Raw genomic sequence first — 12,500 nt, 5'->3', positions numbered from 1 at the left:
ATAACAGAACTTTATTGATCCACTACAGAACCTACAGGACAAGGACATTAAAGAGATACAGGTAGATAACAGAACTTTATTGATCCACTACAGAACCTACAGGAAAAGGACATTAAAGAGATACAGGTAGATAACAGAACTTTATTGATCCACTACAGAACCTACAGGAAAAGGACATTAAAGAGATACAGGTAGATAACAGAACTTTATTGATCCACTACAGAACCTACAGGACAAGGACATTAAAGAGATACAGGTAGATAACAGAACTTTATTGATCCACTACAGAACCTACAGGACAAGGACATTAAAGAGATACAGGTAGCGAAAGCAGTGTGTGTTTTTAAATAAATATAAAATAATGTAGATATATTTTAAATATATGAATGTTAAATAAATATTGTAAATAAATGCTACATAACTGTTAAAAACATTTTGAATGAATGATAAATATTGAATAAATCTTGAATAACTGTTATATAAATGTGAATTAAATATATATTAATAATAAGGGCTTAAAAACAAAAGGTTTCATTGCACGCTGATGATTAATGTTTTCTTTTAAATCCACAATCTGAATCCACGGCCTCATAGAGGATCTAGATACTTACTCTCTGGATTAAAACCACACTCTCTGGATTAAAACCACACTCTCTGGATTAAATCCACAATCTGAATCCACGGCCTCATAGAGAATCTAGATACTTACTCTCTGGATTAAAACCACAATCTGAATCCCTTCACGGCCTCATAGAGAATCTAGATACTTACTCTCTGGATTAAAACCACAATCTGAATCCCTCCACGGGATACCTCAGTTAGAGAATCTAGATACTTACTCTCTGGATTAAAACCACACTCTCTGGATTAAAACCACAATCTGAATCCCTCCACGGCCTCATAGAGAATCTAGATACTTACTCTCTGGATTAAAACCACAATCTGAATCCACGGCCTCATAGAGAATCTAGATACTTACTCTCTGGATTAAAACCACACTCTCTGGATTAAAACCACAATCTGAATCCACGGCCTCATAGAGAATCTAGATACTTACTCTCTGGATTAAAACCACAATCTGAATCCACGGCCTCATAGAGAATCTAGATACTTACTCTCTGGATTAAATCCACAATCTGAATCCCTCCACCGGCCTCATAGAGAATCTAGATACTTACTCTCTGGATTAAATCCACAATCTGAATCCCTCCACCGGCCTCATAGAGAATCTAGATACTTACTCTCTGGATTAAAACCACAATCTGAATCCACGGCCTCATAGAGGATCTAGATAATGTTTCTAACCTCTCTGGATTAAAACCAAATTATGATCAGTCTACTATATTATCTATTGGATCACAAAAAATATATAACATTTTTACATTATCGTGTAGTTTATCAATAAAATGGTCTGACGGTGATGTGGACATACTCTGTATACACCCCAAAGACAGAAATGATCTCGCTATAAAACATTTCAATATAAAGTTAGCAACAATAGATAAGATCTTGCTACCATGGAAAGGTAAATACCTGTCTATTAGTGGAAAAAAATCACCCTGATTAACACTTTAGTCATATCCCAGTTTACCCTGATTAACTCTTTAGTCATATCCCAGTTTACCCTGATTAACTCTTTAGTCATATCCAAGTTTACCCTGATTAACTCTTTAGTCATATCCCTGATTAACTCTTTAGTCATATCCCAGTTTACCCTGATTAACGCTTTAGTCATATCCCAGTTTACCCTGATTAACTCTTTAGTCATATCCCAGTTTACCCTGATTAACTCTTTAGTCATATCCCAGTTCACCCTGATTAACTCTTTAGTCATATCCCAGTTTACCCTGATTAACTCTTTAGTCATATCCCAGTTTACCCTGATTAACTCTTTAGTCATATCCCAGTTTACCCTGATTAACTCTTTAGTCATATCCCAGTTTACCCTGATTAACTCTTTAGTCATATCCCAGTTTACCCTGATTAACTCTTTAGTCATATCGCAGTTTACCCTGATTAACTCTTTAGTCATATCCCAGTTTACCCTGATTAACTCTTTAGTCATATCCCCTGATTAACTCTTTAGTCATATCCCAGTTTACCCTGATTAACTCTTTAGTCATATCCCAGTTTACCCTGATTAACTCTTTAGTCATATCCCAGTTTACCCTGATTAACTCTTTAGTCATATCCCAGTTTACCCTGATTAACTCTTTAGTTATATCCCAGTTTACCCTGATTAACTCTTTAGTCATATCCCAGTTTACCCTGATTAACTCTTTAGTCATATCCCAGTTTACCCTGATTAACTCTTTAGTCATATCCCAGTTTACCCCGATTAACTCTTTAGTCATATCCCAGTTTACCCTGATTGACTCTTTAGTCATATCCCAGTTTACCCTGATTAACTCTTTAGTCATATCCCAGTTTACCCTGATTAACTCTTTAGTCATATCCCAGTTTACCCTGATTAACTCTTTAGTCATATCCCAGTTTACCCTGATTAACTCTTTAGTCATATCCCAGTTTACCCTGATTAACTCTTTAGTCATATCCCAGTTCACCCTGATTAACTCTTTAGTCATATCCCAGTTTACCCTGATTAACTCTTTAGTCATATCCCAGTTTACCCTGATTAACTCTTTAGTCATATCCCAGTTTACCCTGATTAACTCTTTAGTCATATCCCAGTTTACCCTGATTAACTCTTTAGTCATATCCCAGTTTACCCTGATTAACTCTTTAGTCATATCCCAGTTTACCCTGATTAACTCTTTAGTCATATCCCAGTTTACCCTGATTAACTCTTTAGTCATATCCCAGTTTACCCTGATTAACTCTTTAGTCATATCCCAGTTTACCCTGATTAACTCTTTAGTCATATCCCAGTTTACCCTGATTAACTCTTTAGTCATATCCCAGTTTACCCTGATTAACTCTTTAGTCATATCCCAGTTTACCCTGATTAACTCTTTAGTCATATCCCAGTTTACCCTGAATAACTCTTTAGTCATATCCCAGTTTACCCTGATTAACTCTTTAGTCATATCCCAGTTTACCCTGATTAACTCTTTAGTCATATCCCAGTTTACCCTGATTAACTCTTTAGTCATATCCCAGTTTACCCTGATTAACTCTTTAGTCATATCCCAGTTCACCCTGATTAACTCTTTAGTCATATCCCAGTTTACCCTGATTAACTCTTTAGTCATATCCCAGTTTACCCTGATTAACTCTTTAGTCATATTCCAGTTTACCCTGATGAACTCTTTAGTCATATCCCAGTTTACCCTGATGAACTCTTTAGTCATATCCCAGTTTACCCTGATGAACTCTTTAGTCATATCCCTGTTTACCCTGATTAACTCTTTAGTCATATCCCAGTTCACCCTGATTAACTCTTTAGTCATATCCCAGTTTACCCTGATTAACTCTTTAGTCATATCCCTGTTTACCCTGATTAACTCTTTAGTCATATCCCAGTTTACCCTGATTAACTCTTTAGTCATATCCCAGTTTACCCTGATTAACTCTTTAGTCATATCCCAGTTTACCCTGATTAACTCTTTAGTCATATCCCAGTTTACCCTGATTAACTCTTTAGTCATATCCCAGTTTACCCTGATTAACTCTTTAGTCATATCCCAGTTTACCCTGATTAACTCTTTAGTCATATCCCAGTTCACCCTGATTAACTCTTTAGTCATATCCCAGTTTACCCTGATTAACTCTTTAGTCATATCCCAGTTTACCCTGATGAACTCTTTAGTCATATCCCAGTTTACCCTGATTAACTCTTTAGTCATATCCCAGTTTAACCTGATTAACTCTTTAGTCATATCCCAGTTCACCCTGATTAACTCTTTAGTCATATCCCAGTTTACCCTGATTAACTCTTTAGTCATATCCCAGTTTACCCTGATTAACTCTTTAGTCATATCCCAGTTTACCCTGATTAACTCTTTAGTCATATCCCAGTTTACCCTGATTAACTCTTTAGTCATATCCCAGTTTACCCTGATTAACTCTTTAGTCATATCCCAGTCTACCCTGATTAACTCTTTAGTCATATCCCAGTTCACCCTGATTAACTCTTTAGCCATATCCCAGTTTACCCTGATTAACTCTTTAGTCATATCCCAGTTTACCCTGATTAACTCTTTAGTCATATCCCTGATTAACTCTTTAGTCATATCCCAGTTTACCCTGATTAACTCTTTAGTCATCTCCCAGTTTACCCTGATTAACTCTTTAGTCATATCCCTGATTAACTCTTTAGTCATATCCCAGTTTACCCTGATTAACTCTTTAGTCATATCCCAGTTGACCCTGATTAACTCTTTAGTCATATCCCAGTTCACCCTGATTAACTCTTTAGTATATCCCAGTTCACCCTGATTAACTCTTTAGTCATATCCCAGTTTACTCTGATTAACTCTTTAGTCATATCCCAGTTTACCCTGATTAACTCTTTAGTCATATCCCAGTTTACCTGATTAACTCTTTAGTCATATCCCAGTTTACCCTGATTAACTCTTTAGTCATATCACAGTTTACCCTGATTAACTCTTTAGTCATATCCCAGTTTACCTGATTAACTCTTTAGTCATATCCCAGTTTACCCTGATTAACTCTTTAGTCATATCCCAGTTTACCCCGATGAACTCTTTAGTCAATCCCAGTTTACCCTGATTAACTCTTTAGTCACATCCCTGTTTACCCTGATTAACTCTTTAGTCATATCCCAGTTTACCCCGATGAACTCTTTAGTCAATCCCAGTTTACCCTGATTAACTTTTTAGTCATATCCCAGTTTACCCTGATTAACTCTTTAGTCATATCCCAGTTTACCCTGATTAACTCTTTAGTCATATCGCAGTTTACCCTGATTAACTCTTTAGTCATATCCCAGTTTACCCTGATTAACTCTTTAGTCATATCCCTGATTAACTCTTTAGTCATATCCCAGTTTACCCTGATTAACTCTTTAGTCATATCCCAGTTCACCCTGATTAACTCTTTAGTTATATCCCAGTTTACCCTGATTAACTCTTTAGTCATATCCCAGTTTACCCTGATTAACTCTTTAGTCATATCCCAGTTTACCCTGATTAACTCTTTAGTCATATCCCAGTTTACCCTGATTAACTCTTTAGTCAAATCCCAGTTTACCCTGATTAACTCTTTAGTCATATCCCAGTTTACCCCGATTAACTCTTTAGTCATATCCCAGTTTACCCTGATTAACTCTTTAGTCATATCCCAGTTTACCCTGATTAACTCTTTAGTCATATCCCTGTTTACCCTGATTAACTCTTTAGTCATATCCCAGTTTACCCCGATGAACTCTTTAGTCATATCCCAGTTCATCCTGATTAACTCTTTAGTCATATCCCAGTTTACCCTGATTAACTCTTTAGTCATATCCCAGTTTACCCTGATTAACTCTTTAGTCATATCCCAATTTAACCTGATGACCTCTTTAGTCATATCCCAGTCACCCTGATTCACTCTTTAGTCATATCCCAGTTTACCCCGATGAACTCTTTAGTCATATCCCAGTTTACCCTGATTAACTCTTTAGTCATATCCCAGTTTACCCTGATTAACTCTTTAGTCATATCCCAGTTTACCCTGATTAACTCTTTAGTCATATCCCAGTTTACCCCGATTAACTCTTTAGTCATATCCCTGTTTACCCTGATTAACTCTTTAGTCATATCCCAGTTTACCCCGATGAACTCTTTAGTCAATCCCAGTTTACCCTGATTAACTCTTTAGTCATATCCCAGTTTACCCTGATTAACTCTTTAGTCATATCCCAGTTTACCCTGATTAACTCTTTAGTCATATCCCAGTTTACCCTGATTAACTCTTTAGTCATATCCCAGTTTACCCTGATGAACTCTTTAGTCATATCCCAGTTTACCCTGATTAACTCTTTAGTCATATCACAGTTTACCCTGATTAACTCTTTAGTCATATCCCAGTTTACCCTGATTAACTCTTTAGTCATATCCCAGTTCACCCTGATTAACTCTTTAGCTTTTAAATAAATGATGAAGTAAATGAATTAACGATGTGTTGTTTTCAGCACCACCTCAAGAAGATGCAGGGACGCCGCCTGGACTTTGACTACAAGAAGAAACGTCACGGTAAAGGAGATGGGATTATTACTACCATCATGTGGATTATTATTATTACCATTATAACTTGTTACATGCTGTAATCGTAAGGTAAAGGAGATGGGATTATTACTACCATCATGTGGATTATTATTATTACCATTATAACTTGTTATATGCTGTAATCGTAAGGTAAAGGAGATGGGATTATTACTACCATCATGAGGATTATTATTATTACCATTATAACTTGTTACATGCTGTAATCGTAAGGTAAAGGAGATGGGATTATTACTACCATCATGAGGATTATTATTATTACCATTATAACTTGTTATATGCTGTAATCGTAGGTAAAGGAGATGGGATTATTACTACCATCATGAGGATTATTATTATTACCATTATAACTTGTTACATGCTGTAATCGTAGGTAAAGGAGATGGGATTATTACTACCATCATGAGGATTATTATTATTACCATTATAACTTGTTACATGCTGTAATCGTAGGTAAAGGAGATGGGATTATTACTACCATCATGAGGATTATTATTATTACCATTATAACTTGTTACATGCTGTAATCGTAGGTAAAGGAGATGGGATTATTACTACCATCATGAGGATTATTATTATTACCATTATAACTTGTTACATGCTGTAATCGTAAGGTAAAGGAGATGGGATTATTACTACCATCATGAGGATTATTATTATTACCATTATAACTTGTTACATGCTGTAATCGTAGGTAAAGGAGATGGGATTATTACTACCATCATGAGGATTATTATTATTACCATTATAACTTGTTACATGCTGTAATCGTAGGTAAAGGAGATGGGATTATTACTACCATCATGAGGATTTTTATTATTACCATTATAACTTGTTACATGCTGTAATCGTAGGTAAAGGAGATGGGATTATTACTACCATCATGAGGATTATTATTATTACCATTATAACTTGTTACATGCTGTAATCGTAGGTAAAGGAGATGGGATTATTACTACCATCATGAGGATTATTATTATTACCATTATAACTTGTTACATGCTGTAATCGTAGGTAAAGGAGATGGGATTATTACTACCATCATGAGGATTATTATTATTACCATTATAACTTGTTACATGCTGTAATCGTAGGTAAAGGAGATGGGATTATTACTACCATCATGAGGATTATTATTATTACCATTATAACTTGTTACATGCTGTAATCGTAGGTAAAGGAGATGGGATTATTACTACCATCATGAGGATTATTATTATTACCATTATAACTTGTTACATGCTGTAATCGTAGGTAAAGGAGATGGGATTATTACTACCATCATGAGGATTATTATTATTACCATTATAACTTGTTACATGCTGTAATCGTAGGTAAAGGAGATGGGATTATTACTACCATCATGAGGATTATTATTATTACCATTATAACTTGTTACATGCTGTAATCGTAGGTAAAGGAGATGGGATTATTACTACCATCATGAGGATTATTATTATTACCATTATAACTTGTTACATGCTGTAATCGTAGGTAAAGGAGATGGGATTATTACTACCATCATGAGGATTATTATTATTACCATTATAACTTGTTACATGCTGTAATCGTAGGTAAAGGAGATGGGATTATTACTACCATCATGAGGATTATTATTATTACCATTATAACTTGTTACATGCTGTAATCGTAGGTAAAGGAGATGGGATTATTACTACCATCATGAGGATTATTATTATTACCATTATAACTTGTTACATGCTGTAATCGTAGGTAAAGGAGATGGGATTATTACTACCATCATGAGGATTATTATTATTACCATTATAACTTGTTACATGCTGTAATCGTAGGTAAAGGAGATGGGATTATTACTACCATCATGAGGATTATTATTATTACCATTATAACTTGTTACATGCTGTAATCGTAGGTAAAGGAGATGGGATTATTACTACCATCATGAGGATTATTATTATTACCATTATAACTTGTTACATGCTGTAATCGTAGGTAAAGGGAGATGGGATTATTACTACCATCATGAGGATTATTATTATTACCATTATAACTTGTTACATGCTGTAATCGTAGGTAAAGGAGATGGGATTATTACTACCATCATGAGGATTATTATTATTACCATTATAACTTGTTACATGCTGTAATCGTAGGTAAAGGAGATGGGATTATTACTACCATCATGAGGATTATTATTATTACCATTATAACTTGTTACATGCTGTAATCGTAGGTAAAGGAGATGGGATTATTACTACCATCATGAGGATTATTATTATTACCATTATAACTTGTTACATGCTGTAATCGTAGGTAAAGGAGATGGGATTATTACTACCATCATGAGGATTATTATTATTACCATTATAACTTGTTACATGCTGTAATCGTAGGTAAAGGAGATGGGATTATTACTACCATCATGAGGATTATTATTATTACCATTATAACTTGTTACATGCTGTAATCGTAGGTAAAGGAGATGGGATTATTACTACCATCATGAGGATTATTATTATTACCATTATAACTTGTTACATGCTGTAATCGTAGGTAAAGGAGATGGGATTATTACTACCATCATGAGGATTATTATTATTACCATTATAACTTGTTACATGCTGTAATCGTAGGTAAAGGGAGATGGGATTATTACTACCATCATGAGGATTATTATTATTACCATTATAACTTGTTACATGCTGTAATCGTAGGTAAAGGAGATGGGATTATTACTACCATCATGAGGATTATTATTATTACCATTATAACTTGTTACATGCTGTAATCGTAGGTAAAGGAGATGGGATTATTACTACCATCATGAGGATTATTATTATTACCATTATAACTTGTTACATGCTGTAATCGTAGGTAAAGGAGATGGGATTATTACTACCATCATGAGGATTATTATTATTACCATTATAACTTGTTACATGCTGTAATCGTAGGTAAAGGAGATGGGATTATTACTACCATCATGAGGATTATTATTATTACCATTATAACTTGTTACATGCTGTAATCGTAGGTAAAGGAGATGGGATTATTACTACCATCATGAGGATTATTATTATTACCATTATAACTTGTTACATGCTGTAATCGTAGGTAAAGGAGATGGGATTATTACTACCATCATGAGGATTATTATTATTACCATTATAACTTGTTACATGCTGTAATCGTAGGTAAAGGAGATGGGATTATTACTACCATCATGAGGATTATTATTATTACCATTATAACTTGTTACATGCTGTAATCGTAGGTAAAGGAGATGGGATTATTACTACCATCATGAGGATTATTATTATTACCATTATAACTTGTTACATGCTGTAATCGTAAGGTAAAGGAGATGGGATTATTACTACCATCATGAGGATTATTATTATTACCATTATAACTTGTTACATGCTGTAATCGTAGGTAAAGGAGATGGGATTATTACTACCATCATGAGGATTATTATTATTACCATTATAACTTGTTACATGCTGTAATCGTAGGTAAAGGAGATGGGATTATTACTACCATCATGAGGATTATTATTATTACCATTATAACTTGTTACATGCTGTAATCGTAGGTAAAGGAGATGGGATTATTACTACCATCATGAGGATTATTATTATTACCATTATAACTTGTTACATGCTGTAATCGTAGGTAAAGGAGATGGGATTATTACTACCATCATGAGGATTATTATTATTACCATTATAACTTGTTACATGCTGTAATCGTAGGTAAAGGAGATGGGATTATTACTACCATCATGAGGATTATTATTATTACCATTATAACTTGTTACATGCTGTAATCGTAGGTAAAGGAGATGGGATTATTACTACCATCATGAGGATTATTATTATTACCATTATAACTTGTTACATGCTGTAATCGTAGGTAAAGGAGATGGGATTATTACTACCATCATGAGGATTATTATTATTACCATTATAACTTGTTACATGCTGTAATCGTAGGTAAAGGAGATGGGATTATTACTACCATCATGAGGATTATTATTATTACCATTATAACTTGTTACATGCTGTAATCGTAGGTAAAGGAGATGGGATTATTACTACCATCATGAGGATTATTATTATTACCATTATAACTTGTTACATGCTGTAATCGTAGGTAAAGGAGATGGGATTATTACTACCATCATGAGGATTATTATTATTACCATTATAACTTGTTACATGCTGTAATCGTAGGTAAAGGAGATGGGATTATTACTACCATCATGAGGATTATTATTATTACCATTATAACTTGTTACATGCTGTAATCGTAGGTAAAGGAGATGGGATTATTACTACCATCATGAGGATTATTATTATTACCATTATAACTTGTTACATGCTGTAATCGTAGGTAAAGGAGATGGGATTATTACTACCATCATGAGGATTATTATTATTACCATTATAACTTGTTACATGCTGTAATCGTAGGTAAAGGAGATGGGATTATTACTACCATCATGAGGATTATTATTATTACCATTATAACTTGTTACATGCTGTAATCGTAGGTAAAGGAGATGGGATTATTACTACCATCATGAGGATTATTATTATTACCATTATAACTTGTTACATGCTGTAATCGTAGGTAAAGGAGATGGGATTATTACTACCATCATGAGGATTATTATTATTACCATTATAACTTGTTACATGCTGTAATCGTAGGTAAAGGAGATGGGATTATTACTACCATCATGAGGATTATTATTATTACCATTATAACTTGTTACATGCTGTAATCGTAGGTAAAGGAGATGGGATTATTACTACCATCATGAGGATTATTATTATTACCATTATAACTTGTTACATGCTGTAATCGTAGGTAAAGGAGATGGGATTATTACTACCATCATGAGGATTATTATTATTACCATTATAACTTGTTACATGCTGTAATCGTAGGTAAAGGGAGATGGGATTATTACTACCATCATGAGGATTATTATTATTACCATTATAACTTGTTACATGCTGTAATCGTAGGTAAAGGAGATGGGATTATTACTACCATCATGAGGATTATTATTATTACCATTATAACTTGTTACATGCTGTAATCGTAGGTAAAGGAGATGGGATTATTACTACCATCATGAGGATTATTATTATTACCATTATAACTTGTTACATGCTGTAATCGTAGGTAAAGGAGATGGGATTATTACTACCATCATGAGGATTATTATTATTACCATTATAACTTGTTACATGCTGTAATCGTAGGTAAAGGAGATGGGATTATTACTACCATCATGAGGATTATTATTATTACCATTATAACTTGTTACATGCTGTAATCGTAAGGTAAAGGAGATGGGATTATTACTACCATCATGAGGATTATTATTATTACCATTATAACTTGTTACATGCTGTAATCGTAGGTAAAGGAGATGGGATTATTACTACCATCATGAGGATTATTATTATTACCATTATAACTTGTTACATGCTGTAATCGTAGGTAAAGGAGATGGGATTATTACTACCATCATGAGGATTATTATTATTACCATTATAACTTGTTACATGCTGTAATCGTAGGTAAAGGAGATGGGATTATTACTACCATCATGAGGATTATTATTATTACCATTATAACTTGTTACATGCTGTAATCGTAAGGTAAAGGAGATGGGATTATTACTACCATCATGAGGATTATTATTATTACCATTATAACTTGTTACATGCTGTAATCGTAAGGTAAAGGAGATGGGATTATTACTACCATCATGAGGATTATTATTATTACCATTATAACTTGTTACATGCTGTAATCGTAGGTAAAGGAGATGGGATTATTACTACCATCATGAGGATTATTATTATTACCATTATAACTTGTTACATGCTGTAATCGTAAGGTAAAGGAGATGGGATTATTACTACCATCATGAGGATTATTATTATTACCATTATAACTTGTTACATGCTGTAATCGTAAGGTAAAGGAGATGGGATTATTACTACCATCATGAGGATTATTATTATTACCATTATAACTTGTTACATGCTGTAATCGTAGGTAAAGGAGATGGGATTATTACTACCATCATGAGGATTATTATTATTACCATTATAACTTGTTACATGCTGTAATCGTAAGGTAAAGGAGATGGGATTATTACTACCATCATGAGGATTATTATTATTACCATTATAACTTGTTACATGCTGTAATCGTAGGTAAAGGAGATGGGATTATTACTACCATCATGAGGATTATTATTATTACCATTATAACTTGTTACATGCTGTAATCGTAGGTAAAGGAGAT

At 33.8% G+C, this 12,500-nt stretch overlaps 1 pseudogene; it reads left to right on the top strand.

Annotated features, from left to right (window-relative positions):
• The window catches only part of LOC123743724 (endophilin-A1-like), a 31,481-nt pseudogene that overhangs the window by 11,231 nt on the left and 7,750 nt on the right, over positions 1–12,500 (top strand).

The sequence above is a fragment of the Salmo salar genome, chromosome ssa07, assembly GCF_905237065.1.
Source record: "Salmo salar chromosome ssa07, Ssal_v3.1, whole genome shotgun sequence".
In the NCBI taxonomy this organism is placed as follows: Eukaryota; Metazoa; Chordata; class Actinopteri; order Salmoniformes; family Salmonidae; genus Salmo; species Salmo salar.
This window is presented reverse-complemented; position numbering and strand designations above follow the sequence as displayed.